General features: G+C 36.9%; 1 protein-coding gene across 1 annotated transcript in view; it reads left to right on the forward strand.

Annotated features, from left to right (window-relative positions):
- Positions 1-17359, forward strand: part of Gad1 (glutamate decarboxylase) — a 243241-nt gene that overhangs the window by 99094 nt on the left and 126788 nt on the right. The window lies entirely within an intron of this gene.

The raw sequence follows: 17359 nt of genomic DNA on the forward strand, positions 1-17359 counted from the left end.
AGAACTGAGGAAAATCTTTGGAAAGTTTCGATTCAGAATTCGACTTTCTGACTTTCCGACCACCAAACAACATTTCTAATCATTCACAAAACATTCGATTGGTCACTTTTATAATTCTGGAAATTTTTATATTATTATTATTATTATTATTATTATTATTATTATTATTATTATTATTATTATTATTATTATTATTATTATTATTATTATTATTATTATTATTATTATTAGCCTCCTTGGCATGGTGACTAGCGCGTGTGTCTTTGGTGTACAAAACCACGAGTTGGATTCCTGATGGGAGAACATCGAATATGTACAGTAGTTGAGATCCCACCTTAAACGGGAGGTGTTATCTTAAAGAGTCTGCTGCTAACAAAGGAAATAAATGTCAAATCACTAGTAATTGTGACATAGTACATTCTGATATGTAACAATTGGCCCAAAGTTCTTTTTCTTTGACTTAGGCGTTCGTTTGTTCGGATCCTCCTCCGATATGCTTGAACTGTTCTTAAGAGTCTTCATCCCGGCGAAATTAAAATACCGCTAATTTTACAGTAATTATATGATATCTTCAAATAGATAAAAGATAATTGAAATATGGAACAAGAGCGCCCTACACAATATTATTGTGCGTGAGGTACCGTTATCACAAGTCACCTAGTGGCTTTATGTTTTCAGCTGTTTAGAAACGCGAATATAAATGCCGATTTTCAAAATGGCTCGAAATCGAAAGCAGATAAGTGAGTCGTGATAATGGTATCTCATGTAAAATGATATTGCCTAGGGCGTCCTTCTTCCACATTTCGATTATCTTTTATCTATTTGAAGATATCACATAATTACTGTAAAATTAGCGGTATTTTAATTTCGTCGGGATGAAAACTCTTAATGAAACTAGACATGATGATTGGAGAGCGCTCGCTGAGAGGGGTCGCATATCCCGATCGGACATACCATTGAGGAATAATTACCGAAAAACGGGATGTACCGATAGACATAATCTTGGAAAAGCATTTGGTAAACAATGGAAAATAGATTTTTTTAGCATTACAAATAGGGCGAAGTCTTGTTTTGCGAACACAATTTCTTATTATGCTGTTCGCTCATATGCTGAATTCAACTATTTGCATGTCGTATTGGTTCACGAAAACAATTGATTCGCTAAAAAATTTTATGAACAATCAATAAACGTTGATCGCTTTGCTCCAAATTTGTAATTATTGCATGCCTAGTACAAATTGCACAAGTAATATCAATGTGAATTTTGTCACGCTCGCACCAATAACATAATAAAGATGCACTAATTTAACAGTTTGTCCAAAATGGATTTTTACTTATGAAATTAAAAGCTATAATAATGGATAGCGAAGATCTTTCGCTAGAAAACACATACAGCCACTATAAGACATTTCTTTTCTCTGGTTATATTCTGGGAGATTTTTCATTCGGGATCTCCAGCTGTGAGTGACAGTAGTATTACTCGAACTCCATTGAGCCGAGACAGGGGAGGGAGAAAAAGTTTCCCCTGGCGAGAAGCAGGGCAGACACTCACTGATAAAAGAGCAAATAGAGGAGGATTAGTGTCGTTCATGTTTGCTGGACCTTTCCACTCTTCCCCTGGCTCTGTTGGTAAACCCAGGATTCTCTTGGAGCAACGATCCCCAATTACAGCGCCATTCAATGCGGGTTTCTCTCCGTTGACAGATGTCAGCCTCTATCGGAAAACACGATGATTTTCCTTCCTTTATTCACAGAGTTAAGATTCATTCTCTGCTCGTGCGAAACATCTGAGCCCAGCACAACATGTTTCATAAAGTTTCAAGTTCCCCATGCCAGGTTTTCATTTTTCCCATAACATCTTAAAGTATCTCAAACTAATTTGTTTTCAATTTAAAAGGGAGCTCATCATTCATTTAGAGCTTGTTAAAACTGCCTTTGTAAACAATATAACTAGAAAGAATGTAGCAATTTCTTTGACAATAAAATGAATGTAATGTCTTATAATTATGTTGTGTGGTCTGTGGTTGTCAATCCTGGGGTCGACCCCCTAGCATCTTTTTTTTTTTTTTTTTCTTGATGAGCACATCATACTGAGTTAAGTGGTAGTTTGGGTTTGGCTACACTATATGTAGTTCTCCAGATAGAAGGCGTACAAGGAAATTTTTGATTGAAATCTATATTGGATCTTTTGATTCAAAAATACTACAAATCATACTGAAAAGTAAAAGATGATTCTGTTTACAAGAAAATTTTGTTTTATTTTCTATTTATGCCTGGCTACAAAGAAAAGTATGGATAGCTTTTCATAAACAATCAAGTGAGCGTTTCCCATGCTTTTCTCTTTAGTCAGGCATAAATATAATTTTGAAAAAGGGATTTTCTTGAAAAAATATATTGGACTTTTTAGTACGATCTGTTTTATTATTTCAAAAAAAGTTCTTTAAATGTTTTTAAAATTTTATTTTCTACTTTCTAGTCGTAATTAAATAGATTTTCTATTTGCATTTTATTCTATTTCATGCGTTTATTATTAACATTTTATTTCGCATACGATTCATTTCTGAACAGTCCAACTAAAAATCATTCTTAGTTAAAAAACAATATGCAAATATATAGAAAAACATGAAATTAGCAATAGAATATTGTGCGGTCACCTGATCTCTTACTTTGTGCAAATTGTTAGCATTATATGACATCAGAAAATAAATTAAGGTTGCAAAATTTGAGGACAGAGCTTTTTAAATGAAATCTTTTCGTTTTACATTTGAAGCTTTGTAAGTTAAAGAAAAACATGCAAAAACAAAACAGTTCCATCCGTAAAACAAGATGAAGCATACTTGTAAAAGTTAAAGATAAAAAATGTGACATAGAAGAAGGAATTAAGATATGTATATAGTGTAAATAAAAGTTTTCCTCAGTGTTCATTTTCTTATCCATCAAACTAACTAACTAACTAACTGTATGACCTATGGAACCCGGAGGTTCAATGGCACGTTCACAAAAGCTCTTCATTGACTTCTATCCTTAGCCAACTGGATCCAGTTTCTACTTTGTATTCCTATATCTGCAAGATCTATTTTAATATTGTCCTCCCATCTGTGCCTAAGTCTTGCTAATGGTCGTTTTTCGATTGGATTTCTAGTTAACACTTACTTTCTTTCATTCCGGCTACAAGACCTGCCCACTTAAGCCTCCTATATTTGATGACTCTAACTGTAAATGAACTCTTGCAGTTCCTTGTTGTGAAGTTACCGTCATTCCCCATTCCCGTTCCTCTTGGATCCGAATTAGGGATGGGCACGAGTCTAGCTAAAACTCGACTCGACTCGAAACTCGAAGCGAATTCGAGTCGAATTCCGAGCCGAGTCACTGTCTTAAGGTCAAGTTTCCAGTCGAGTCGAGTTTTATAAATGGCTCCCTCGTTTAGCTCGTTTTGAAATCATTGCCTGATTAGACTGAAAAGCGAAAGCTATGAGAAATGTAAACAATAATGTGGATTATTTTTAGTGTTCTCACGAGATGGGACACTGCTCGCATCTCGTCTCGTCTCGATTAACAAGATGGTAATGGATTTTTATAACGAGATAGCCTCAAATGTCGTGATCATCAATATAAGTATATACTGTAGTTCTTACGATCAAGGCTGACACCTGCACGGTCGAAGTTTTGAGCCCAAGCAGAAGCCCGGTTAAACTGAATGAACAGCTCGAGCCGGTTCGGTTGAGGTGAGCTGTTGGCTCAGCTGAATAGCTCGAGCCGCTCTTGCCGTTGACAATCCTAAACCCGGACCGAGAATTTTTGAAGATGTTTGGTCGGCGCCTTCTAATTTTTAACAATTTTTGGCTCGAGCCAGATACTTGTTCCTCCGGAACTCAAACTCAGTACCTCGTGAACGACTCCTAGACTTCTAGACTTCACGACTACCGAGGTCAGCAGTCAATTAGTTTTTAGTATTCAGATACAAACCGCCTAACTTTCATGTTTATACACAGTATTGTTATAATAATAATAATAATAATAATAATAATAATAATAATAATAATAATAATAATAATAATAATAATAATAATAATAATAATAATAATAAGTTGTAGTATTGTAGTAAAGTATCATTTATAATAATTATATTGTCTATGTAGGATACTTGAAGAAAGTACTTGAAACTAAACACAGAATTTTGCTGGATTTGGCTCGACTCGACTCAAAACTCGAGTCAAATCCGAGTCGAGCTGGAGGAAATTTTTCCAGCCGAGTTCTCGAGTCGAGCCCAAAGATGTCTGTTTCGAGTCGAGTCGAGTTTCAATGAAAACTCGCTGGAACTCGCTTGTGCCCATCCCTAATCCGAATATTGGTCTAAAGATCTTGTTCTTAAATACTTTCAGTCTACATTCTTCCCTTAGAATAAGCGACCATGTTTCGCAACCACATAGAACAACAGGCATGATTATCGTTTACACAGGTTGTCTCAAAAGTCCTCTTACATAGGGTAACTCTGTTATTATTAGAGTAACGACAAAATGTAAGACGAAAAACCATATCCAAATATGATGTTTTCAATCTAAAATGAAGGATTTTTTTAATCGTTTGGACTGTACAGTCTTTATGCATCCAATGTTAAATGAAAATGTATTATTGCCTTTACCTGGACCCACAACAGAAGTGAATGAAGTTACTGTTTGAAATGGGGCTGGCCATCGACATGTTAGCGTAAAAGACTGTAACGTCATTCACTTGTGTTGTGGTTCCAGGTACATGACAACGTTTCATTTTCATTTAACATTGAGCACATAAAGAGTGTTCAGCCCAAACGGCTCGTCCGAGTTAAAAAATCCGTCATTTAGATTGAAAACATCATATTTGGAGATGGCTTTTCCTGTCACATTTTGTTGTAACTCTGATAATAACAGAGTTGCCCTGTGTCAGGGGACTTTTGAGACACCCTGTATATTTTAAGCTTCAAATTCCTCGACAGAATTCGCGACGACAAGAGAATTTGAACACGAATTCCCTGGTTTTAGTCGGCGTTTAATTTCTTCGTGAATATGACTTCGGTCTGTTAATATTGATCTTAGTCCTCATCCATTAATAGCAATTATTCACCTTTCCTGTAATTTATAACCTAAATTACTTTTTAAATAATAAAGGGTGTTTACAGTAAGGCAATCATAAGTAATACTATATTAAAACTTACCAGGACTTATTTATTAATTCGTTCAAAATTATTGGTATAGAAACACAGAGATTGGTGTCTTTATATATAAATCGAGATTCTAGTTTATTTTTTCTTTTTTTTTCTCTTTTTAAAGTGAGAAACAAATCTGAAAGAATGTGCAGAGAATGCCAATTTACGTATAAAGAAGGCAGAGCATGCCTTGTGGTGCCTTACAAATAGCATCTGTTTCAAGTGATGTGGATTGCATTTCATCTGATGAGATGCTATTGTTGCTATAGAAAATAACCCCTCAGTCAAGTTGACAGTGTCTTCAGAGGCCCCCCCTAAGCATCGTGTAACTCAATAAAACTCGAGCGGTGGCCAGCCAGGAAGAAAAAAGGAAATGAAAATGCAAGGGAGAAGGGGAAGGGAATTATGGGAAGGGGGCACTGGTTGAGTGAATTGTGTGGATAACAAGGTTGCAAGGACAGTAACAATATCGCAGCAATTTAATTTTGAGTTTTGTGGTCTTGCTGAGGGGAATGTGGCGCAACTTCCGACACGTTTTCCACGCGACAGGAAGTAAGAAGCAAGTATAGAAAGACAACGTACGTGGGGAGTCATTGAATAGCTACGTAACCCAATTTTCGCGCCACAAGGGACAATTGAAAAGACAAGATAGCGGGAGATTATGTCACATAAACACAGCATAAAAGTTCTTTTTACTTACAATATCAGCTCCCTCTGCTTGAGGTACAATACGCAATCTTTTGGTCAAAGATCTATGAAAGTTCGTTAGACTTTTCTTTTAGTCTGGGCGAAGAGACTTTAGCAAAGAGAGTTTGCTTTTTCCGGCAGCAGGATTTGTTTTTCTGTCTTTGTTTCTCTGTTTGGTTTCTTGTCATTTGTTTCTTCAAGAGTTAGATAGGACGAAGCAATGTCTAATGGCTATTAAATGTACTCCACCATCTTCTGAACGTCTCTTATGGCTATGTGGTGAGCGAAAGCGTTTTTGGTTCGAGAGACCAGAGTTCGATTCCCGATGGGAGCTCGTGTGGCTCGGATATATGTTAAGCTGAAGGTGCATGTTTCATATAGCTTTGCTGCTAAAAGCGTCGCTAAACTTCGAACAGAGTAATAGACCATCTTGTGCTTTACATGTGCTTTTTCTACTGCGAAGCCTCAGTGGTGGAACTGCACTACTCAAACGCCTATTGCTTTATGTAATCCATCTCCACCTGAATTGCCCTAAAGTGATCGTCCTGTGCAAAGTACGGTAAGCTGGGGGAGGAACTAGAGACTAAAAGTTTATCTGTGACTTTGGTCGTAAACACTTATTTATGGTAATGGTGCCAACTTAAATAACCACACTACCATCAATTTCACCAAGTCACATATACAGGGTGATTCAGGAATAATGTCACATAATTTGTGAGATCATTCTACATGTGAAAATAAATTAAGAAAGTCCTATCAACATGTGTCCCATTTTCGGTCATTACGGAACTGGAACGGGTTGAAGCCTGCACATGCCCATGAATGATTATGAAGACAATTGTGAATATTATTTGCCAAAATGCTGTGTAGGTGCTGTGGTGCACATAATAAATGGTTGGACAGATGACTGATCCATCCTACAAGAGGTGTAGGGGTTCTCCAACAGATGGCAGCACTGTGACGTTGCACCGAGGTAAAAACTGCAAACGTACCCACTGTGCAATCGTGGGTTGGATCAGTGATCAATCGTAAGGCCGTGTGCGTGTCATGCTTGAGTGTTGCACCGATGCACTGCCAGACAAGTATTCCAGTGTCAGAATATCACATTTCCTTAACGGTTGATTGGCCGCGGCGGACCCATTAACTGGCCTCCCAGATCACCCGACTCTCATCTTCCGATCATCTTCAATTAGACTTTTGTTATGAGGTTGATTAAAGGGAGGTGGATACACGTGAAGAACTTGTCGCTCGCATCACCGACGCTGTTGTCCGCATTAAAGCCCGCTGAGATGATGTTCGATGTGCAATACCACACACCCTCCAACGCGTTGACAAGTGCATTGAGATGGGTGGGGGACTATTTGAATACCTCTTGTAGTATGAGTCAGCCATCTGTCCCACCATTACTCTGTCCAGCACAGCGCCTACACACCATTTCGGTAAATAGTATTCAAACTTGTCTTCATAATCATTCATGGATGTGTGTAGTCTTCAACCTGCTCCAGTTCCGTGACGATCGAAAATCGGGCGCATGCTCATAGGACTTTTCCGGTTTATTTTCACATGTAGAATTACCTCACAAATTGTGTAACATTCCTCCTGAAATCATATATATATATATATATATATATATATATATATATATATATATATATATATATATATATATATATATATCCTATACTGATTGTGAGTTCTAAACAAGTGTACGAAATTTGTCGGTCTCTTCCCAGAACACCCGGTATATATACATTCATACGTAGGAGAGAGAGAAAGACATTAGGATGATCCTTCAAAATCAACTTCCAAGTTTTTTAGTCGTATCCCCTAAAATGTTGCATATCAGGTCAAAGCAACCCATACGAGAAAAAAAAAAAATAACAGTTGAACAATATTAAATGGTACCTCAAGCGAAGTCAAGTTTTGAATCCATTTACAGCTTACGATATGAAGCAAATGTCTGTAATAGACCCTTATAAATTGGAAACGGCTGGTGGGAGTAAGACCATATCTTGTATAGAGGTAACGGAAGTGGAACTGCATCTATTATGGTACAATATCAGCATGACGCTATATTAAAATCCGCCATCCTGGATTCGGGTCGAAAATTTTTAATTGAAAAGGGTCATCAGATATATCGTTTTGGGGGTATTTGTTTACTATAAACACGTATCTGACGTTATTTCCAACTTATCTTTGATAATTTAATAGTCTTACCTTTCCAATGTTTGTTTATTAACATTTTCTTTTGCGATTTGCACACAAGTTTGACAAGTTGCAAACAAAAGGTAAAAAGCAAACTAGAATGCTATTTTATAAGTTTTAAAGTAAAATTATAAGAAAATATAAGATTCATAATGCTGCAACAAAATTACTGCTACTTGTACCTAAGAATATTACTTATGACGTATAATAAGTATTTTGTATTAAATTGTATTATTGAATCATATACAATAGTATAAAGTATACAGAGCAATGAAAATAACAACCACATTTACAATGCAAGGAAGATGATAGTTAACAATAGAACTGTCTAGGGTCACGGTGGCTCAGTGATAGAGCGTTCAAATCTGCTGCATAGGGTCCTTGTTTCGACACCCAGCTCGCGCCAACTGAACTTTGAGGTGGACAAACACCATATGCGTGGGTTTTCTCGGGATTCTCCTAATTGCTCCCACTTTCTCCATTCGACTATTCCAATTCATTTCTCATCATCACCGTCTCTTTTAGCCTAACCAGGATAATCGTGGGACGTAAAACTTAAAGATTTCATTTCAAGAGCTGCCCTCTTGCTATCGGGGCCTTTTCTTTAATTGCTAACAGCTTGTAACAAAATCTGTTTCATATTTTTATGCTGTGTTAAAATGCCACTTATTGTTGGATTAATTCGATACAGCAATATCGTTGTTTATCTCTTTTGTCTTCATTGTCAGTATAAGGTCTATGTATTTTATTTCTTACCGTTGATGGATTGATGAAATTTATTCCTGAAATACTTTAATATTTCACATAGTAACACACTAAGAGAGGGGAAAACTTTAAGCAATATTAAGGAGTTTGAAAAACACAACTTTAAAGAAAATATTGAAAGAGAAGTGAAAGAAGAAAAGAATTTGTTGAATTTACTTCTTTTAAGGGTTTTCAAGAAAGAAACATTAAGCCTTATAGAATTCTCAACGCTAATGGTCTCCGACTGAGCACACAGCTTATGACCTAGAAAAAGAAAGAAAAAATGTGGTGGGGAGAAGGTATTCAAATTGAGCTTTCTCTTGGATTAAGCGAAAGTGCAGCCAGTGTTGCCATAAGTATCTAATATAATACGCAAACAAATATTATCACATCATTTTCCATTGTGGTACGAAAACAGTTTAACGTAATCATTTTAATACGCAAAAAGTGATGCAATGGAATTAATGTTTATGAAAACAACTGTCCAAGAATTGTAGACCTACATATACGAATCGATAGACCTCAAACTGAAGAAAATGACTTGGGTGAGTGTAAATTGTGATGAGTAGTTTTTGAAAAAATTGAAAAGTTATTTATTCATAAACCTAAAAATCAATGTTGTACAATAAACATGTCAGCTATTAAAGCGAAACTAATCATGACGAAAGTTTTCATTAAGCTTTTCATTACGACACTAGCACGGTGACAGCATATACACTATGTTGCCACAACCAGCGGACACCCGGTACTGTTGGTTAGAAAGGTACTACATGTATAACTCACGGGATGTTGGGCTTCTTTTTGCTTGAATTACGTTTATCCTTCAGAGTAGGTTAGCCACTAAGTTCTGGTAAATTGTTACCAGATTTCTCCTGTAGCATGGTGAACAGTATGTTTGATTCTTGGCCGAGTGTGTCTGCAAAGCTCCAACTAATCCCAAAGATGTTCTATAGGGTTTAGATTGGAGTTTTGCACCGACCAGGCAAGCACTTCCACCTGATTATTGTGGACCACGACTCAGTGACGTCTGCTGTTAACAGGAGTATCACTGTGTTGATAGAAAAAGGGGCCTATCCTAAACTTATTTTCCTATTGTGAGCAGCATGCTATTGTCTAAACTTTCGTACACACCAGAAGTCATCGACTCGGCAATTGAAAGTAGCAAACCCTATCCAAACCAGGAGAAACAGCCCAAATCATGACATTAACACCACCAATTTCACGGTTGACACAATCCATTCCGGTAAATGCCATTCGACAATTCTCCAGGTTCACACACGCCAATTAGAGTGCCAGAGCATGTATCATGATTCATCAGTGCACATTACATTCTTCCACTGCTCCAAAGTCCAATCATGGTGCTCTTTGCCCCATTGCAAACGCCTCCGTGCATTGGTGTGTGTGATTAGAGATTTCCTGGTGGCAGCATGACCATGAAAACTAAGTGCTAGCACCTCTCGGCGAACAGTCCTGTCACTGGCCTGCCTATCTGAGCTGAAACAGAAGTCCACTGCAACCTCTGACAAAGATGTCTGCCGCTTGTTTCATACAATACGCTTCAGTCCTCCGGTCTCGATCACTTAGTTTCTTGGGAGGCTTCGGTTCAGTAGTCCCATGGCGTTTCTACTTGACTATGACATCGCTAACAGTACACCGGAGCATGTTTAGTTGCTGAGAAATCTCTCTGACCATATGTCCAAACTTATGGGCACTTAACAATCGTGGTTATTTCGAATGTATTCAACTCGTTCCTTTGACTCACTGTGACAGACAACATTCGTTCCATGCTGCAGCATTTCTACTTTCACCTATATAGCGTCGGTGAGGTATACTGACGTCATTCTGGGACCATTTACTTGACATAAAGGGGTGTCCGGTGAGTTGTGGCAAAATGGTGTAGCATGGTTAGTGAGATGTAGGCCAAAATTAAGATTTTACATTTGGTTAAAACTGTAATATTAGCCAGAGATAGATAGAAACATATAACAATGGATCCATCACATCGAGCTAAACAAAACGAACTGTGTTAAGTCTTATATTATGTAGTAATATTTTTAAGAACTGGAAACACTGTTTTTACGAAATTTAGATTTCATTTGTTATTCAAGATGGAAAGTGTTGAAGAGAGAAGGTGCATAAGGCACGTGGCACGAACATTTCTTCCAGAATTTTTAAGTTAAGTTTGTTATTTAAGTGCAATGAACACAGTGAAGTTGTTATATGTACTTTGTGGTTTATTTTAAGTGTTGGTTGAAAACCAGCGATTAGTAAGGTACAATAAAAACTAAAAACAAGTATTGGAAGTTTCCATTGTTAGAAGACAGTCCATTACCAGTAAAGTAAATGACGCACGTTTAAGAACATAAGCATAAACAGTTTTTTTGGTCCTCCTGTGCCGAATGGAGGAAGTGTTGTGCCAAGAAAAATAATAAGTGAATCATTCAAACATTCATATTGACTATGTGTGTGTAAAGACAGTGAGTGTTACGAATCAGAAGCAAAATTGACCTAGTGGACTTATCACGTACGCGCCTACGCATTCAGCTGTGCATTGCAATCTGAAGAAAAACAAAGGCGCAATGTAGCAGTCACGTAGCTAAGTATATTTTTTTGTTTCTTTTACTTGTGTAAAGGTCTGTTGTTATAAGGACTTCAGGTAGATATATCACAAGCAATGGATTCAAATACTAATTCTCTTATAAAGGCAAGAGGCCTAGCTAAAGCTTCCCTTACAAGAATGAAAACATTTGTTGAACAATTTGGAGCAGACGGTGATGTAATGCAAATTAAAGTTAGGTGTGCACGTTACCCAATATATTCAAAGAATATGATGAAGTGCAAAAACAGCTTGAATTAAAGGACGAAAACGATGAATACACACAGGATAGAGACTTGTTTGAAGCCACTTACTACGATACTCTTGCAAAGATGACGTCAATTGTTGAAACAGCTGAGAAGGCTAGTAGTAGCAATAGAAGTTCGTCAGATGATTCAACCGCGAATACAGGGTGTCTAAAATTACCAGTCATAAAGCTACCAACATTTAAAGGTCAAGTTATAGATTTCAGACATTTTCATGATACTTTCAGTAGTTTGGTTGTAAACAATCAGAGTTTAGATGATATTCAAAGATTTCATTATTTGTTGTCCTCATTATCAGGTGAAGCAAGCAAATTAGTTGAGAATATACCCGTGACAGGTGAAAATTTCAAACTTGCTTGGGAAATGATATGCAAAAGGTATAATAATCCAAAGCTAATAGCAACTGCTCATGTAAAGGCATTGTTTTCATTACCAACTGTCAGTAAAGATTCAGTGGCGGACTTAAGGACATTATTAAATCAAACTATAAGTAACGTAAATGCACTTAAGGCGTTACAGTTAGATACTCCTTTGGAGGATATATTGTTATCGCACCTAGTTTTGGAAAAGCTAGATGAACAAACACGTAAAGACTTCGAAAATCAAACAAATAGGGAACAGTTTGCTAGTTTAGAAGAACTTTATGTATTTTTAGAAAATAAATGCCAGGCCTTAGAATTGGTAAAATCTACGCAATCAAAGTCACATCTCAATAAATCCAATGTTGTCAAGGAAGTAAAAAATGCTAGACAATCTTATGTGAGTACTAATGTTTTGTGTTCGTTTTGTCAACAAAGTCATGCGTTGCACAAGTGTAATGAGTTTAAGAAATTAAGTGTATCTAAAAGATTAAGTTTTGCGAAACAGAACAAGCTTTGTTTTAATTGTTTGAAAGTTATCAACCATGTAGCGAAAGATTGTTCGCTAAATGCATGCAAAATATGTAATCTCAAGCATCACACGTTATTGCATAGTGATTTTAAGAAATCAAAGCCTAATCATGCTGTAAGTGTTGAAAATGATTCTGTTACGGAACCTGTAGGTGAAAAGTCAATGTCTCAAGGACAGGAAGTTGTTAATACTAGTACTTATTGCTCTGTGAAGCCTAAAAGTAATGTGCGTGTTTTACTTTCAACTGCAGTTGTTCAAGTTAAAGATTGCAATGGTAAATTACATATGGTTAGGGCTTTGCTTGATAGTTGTTCCCAATCTCATTTTGCAACAGAATCTCTCATTCAAAGGTTAAAATTAAAGAAATTTCCTATCAATGTTCCTGTACAAGGTATTAACAATGTAAGTTGCAACGTTAAATACGGAAGTAAGTTACAAGTATTCTCTGCTGTAAGTGATTTTAGTGTAGATGTTGAGTGTTTTGTATTGCCAAAAATAGCGGGAAATTTACCTGATGCTGATATTGACATTAAAGAATGGAACTTTCCACCGAATTTACAGTTAGCGGATCCTAATTTCAACAAGTCTGGTAAGATTGATTTGTTGTTAGGTGCTGGAATTTTCTTTAGTCTACTCAAAGCAGGACAACAGGTGCGTCCAGGAGCATTTCCAGTTCTCCAAAATACAGAGTTAGGATGGATAGTTTCAGGACAATATCAGACGCCAAAGCACAACAACTTCACGCCAGAACATCGAACATTCTTTTTGCACAACAACGATGATTTAAGCCATCAGCTGCAGAAGTTTTGGAAAATAGAAGATATTCAAGAAACTCCTCTATCCAAAGAAGAAAGGGAGTGCGAAGAACATTTTATCGCAAACACTAGAAGACATTCAACAGGACGCTTTATAGTGAGACTGTCATTCAAACAAGAAGTGACCCAGTTAGGTGATTCTTATAAGACAGCTGTTCAGCGTTTACAACAACTAGAAAAAAGGTTAAATAGATGCCCCAAGTTACGCACAGATTATGTGGCATTCCTTGAAGAGTATGAAGCTTTGGAACATATGAAGGAAGTGGAAGGCAACTCTAATATTACTCAAGGATATTACTTGCCTCATCATCCAGTTATTAAGGAAGCTAGTACTACTACGAAGACTAGAGTAGTATTTGATGCATCCGCATGCTCAACTAGTGGCATTTCACTGAACGATGTTCTCAAAGTTGGTCCAACTGTGCAAGACGATTTGCAGTCAATTATATTAAGATTTCGCACCTACCCTATAGCTTTTACTGCAGATATAGAGAAGATGTATCGACAGATTTTGATTGATGAGCGTGACTGTAAATTTCAGAAGATCTTGTGGAGAAGATCAGAAGAAGAACCCATTAAGGTATATGAATTAAAAACTGTCACATACGGAACAGCCTCAGCGCCTTTCCTTGCTACTCGCTGTCTCCAGCAATTAAGTGCAGAAGAAGCTTGTGAATGTCCGAAGGCAGCACAAATTCTCAAGAATGACTTCTATATTGACGATTGTATTTCAGGAGCTGAAAGTGTGGAGGAAGCTTTAAAGATAAAGGACGAATTAATACAAATGCTACAAAAGGGTGGTTTTTTGCTAAGAAAGTGGTGTTCCAACAGTACTGAGTTATTGGAATCCATCTCTGAAGAATTGAGAGAAACACAACTTCCATTACGCTTAGACGATAAGGGTCAAGTCAAAACATTAGGATTACTTTGGCATCCAGCAACTGATCAACTTCAAGTGATGAATGGATTCACTCTAAATCAAAGGTCGAATAATAATTTAACAAAACGCAAGATGTTGGGTATTATTGCTTCAATCTTTGATCCGTTGGGAATTGTTAGTCCAATAACAATCGTATGTAAGATAATTCTTCAAGATCTGTGGCAAGCAGGATTGGAGTGGGATGAAACACTTCCTAAAGAACTACAGCAAAGATGCAAGACAGTACTTGAATTCATTCCTTCATTATCAGATATCAGTGTAGACAGAATGGTTCTTCAGTTGGGTACCTTGATAGACATTCAAGTTCACGCTTTCTCAGACGCTTCAGAAAAGGCTTATGGGACATGTGTGTATTTAAGATCCGTCAGCAAGGATGGTCAAGTTACTTCGAAGTTATTATGTGCTAAGTCCAAAGTGGCGCCCATAAAGAAGATTTCCCTGCCTCGCTTAGAGTTATGTGCAGCAGTGTTATCAGCAAAACTTGTCAAGAAAGTAACTAAGGCATTAAAACAACGAATATCCCAGGTGTATATGTGGACAGATTCTATGGTGGTCTTAGCATGGTTAAGAGCAAGTCCAAATAGATGGAAAACATTTGTTGGCAATCGAGTTGCTGAGGTACAAGAAGTGGGAGGGGAATGGAGACACGTCGCTTCAAGTGAAAATCCTGCAGATATTATATCAAGGGGAACAAGTCCTGACAAGTTAATACATAATAATTTGTGGTGGAACGGTCCTCAGTGGTTACAGTGTTCTTCACTTGATTGGCCTAAGACGGAGCCTGCCCCACTCAGAGAGATTCCTGAACAGAAGAAATTAAAATCAAGTTACTTAGTGACAACTCAAGATAATAGTATGATCGAAAAATTCTCTACTTTGAACAAACTTCAGAGAGTCTTGGCTTATTGCATGCGGTTTTTCAAGAATGCTAAAGTAGAAGCATCGAGAAGAAATGTAGACGCTCTTACTTTGGAAGAAATTGAAGAAGTTTTAATCAGACTAATACGAGAAGTTCAAAGTTCAGTTTATGCTAAGGAAATGGCTGATCTTAAAGAAAGTGGAAGAGTTAGCAATAAGAGCAAACTCTTGTCTCTCAATCCTTTCATATGTGATCAACAATTACTAAGAGTTGGTGGAAGATTAAAAATGTCTGAACTTGAATTTGACGCTAAACATCAAATTATTCTACCACCAGATCATCACCTAACAAGACTAATTATGGAACATGAACATAGGCGATTGCTACATTCTGGATGTCAGTTAATGCTAGCATCACTAAGGCAAAGGTATTGGATACCTAATGGTAAAAATGCCATCAAGAAAGTTATTAGAAGGTGTATTACATGTCAAAGATTAAAGGCGTCTGGACCAGAACAATTAATGGGACAACTACCAAAACATAGAGTAGAACTAACAAGACCTTTCACAAATTCTGGAGTTGACTTTGCCGGTCCTATTTACATTAAAACTGGTACCAGAAGGTCAAAAACAAAGGTGAAGTGCTACATTGCAGTGTTTGTGTGTTTAGCAACAAAGGCTATCCATCTCGAAGTTGTGAGTGATCTTACTAGTCAGGCATTTTTAGCTGCTTTGAGAAGATTCATATCTCGTCGAGGTAAATGCAAGCATATCTATAGCGACAATGGAACTACGTTCATTGGTGCCAACAAGGAACTTCAAGAAGTCGAAAAGTTGTTGCATACAGCTGACCATCAAGAAAGGATTAAGAATTTTGCAACTACTGAAGGAATCCAATGGCATTTTATTCCGCCATATTCTCCCAACTTCGGTGGTCTTTGGGAGGCTGCAGTTAAGTCCTTTAAATACCACTTAAGAAGAGTCATGGGAATGTCATATCTCACGTTTGAAGAGTTAACAACATTAACCACACAAATAGAAGCTTGCTTAAATTCGAGACCTCTTGTAGCATTATCCAATGATCCTAATGATCCAGTAGCATTAACTCCTGGTCATTTTCTTATTGGTCAACCATTGACAGCGCTACCAGAACGAGACTTACATCACGAGAAGATTAGTTCAATTCAAAGATGGCAAAGGATCCAACAACAATTTCAACAGTTTTGGAGAAGATGGTATATGGAATATTTGTCACAACTACAAGGAAGAAATAAGTGGAAGAGAAGCTGTGCAAACATACAGCCAGGTCAATTGGTGGTTCTCAAAGAAGATAAGCTACCTCCTCTATCGTGGAAATTGGGAGTCATCACTGAAGTGCATTCTGGACCTGACGGTTTGGTTCGAGTGGCTACTGTTAGAACTTCCAATGGTTTATATAAACGCTCAATTAGAGGACTTTGTGTTTTACCAAATAATGATGAATCGTAATGTCATTCATGTTAAAGTATATTTATTTCCTGTTTTAGTCTATTTTATTTGTTGTTATGTAAAGTTTGTTTTCTTTTCTTTTTTTAAAAAAAAGGTCTCTAGCCCTTTTTTGGCGGGCGGCATGTTAAGTCTTATATTATGTAGTAATATTTTTAAGAACTGGAAACACTGTTTTTACGAAATTTAGATTTCATTTGTTATTCAAGATGGAAAGTGTTGAAGAGAGAAGGTGCATAAGGCACGTGGCACGAACATTTCTTCCAGAATTTTTAAGTTAAGTTTGTTATTTAAGTGCAATGAACACAGTGAAGTTGTTATATGTACTTTGTGGTTTATTTTAAGTGTTAGTTGAAAACCAGCGATTAGTAAGGTACAATAAAAACTAAAAACAAGTATTGGAAGTTTCCATTGTTAGAAGACAGTCCATTACCAGTAAAGTAAATGGCGCACGTTTAAGAACATAAGCATAAACAAACTGTTTGAGGCAGGGCTGCATCCACATGGTGGGCTCCATCGGGTTCAGACCCCCCCTAAAACTTCGTATACTCGACATGCATTTGCACCCTTTCTTAACAAAACTATACCCTTTAGCATAGAAATTATGACTTAGCATAAAAATTTGATTATAATTTCATCTATGTTCTTTCATTTCTAAGAAAATACTCTAATGCTATATTTTTTCTAACA

The sequence above is a fragment of the Thermobia domestica genome, chromosome 13, assembly GCF_964235325.1.
Source record: "Thermobia domestica chromosome 13, izTheDome1.hap1.1, whole genome shotgun sequence".
Lineage (NCBI taxonomy): Eukaryota > Metazoa > Arthropoda > Insecta > Zygentoma > Lepismatidae > Thermobia > Thermobia domestica.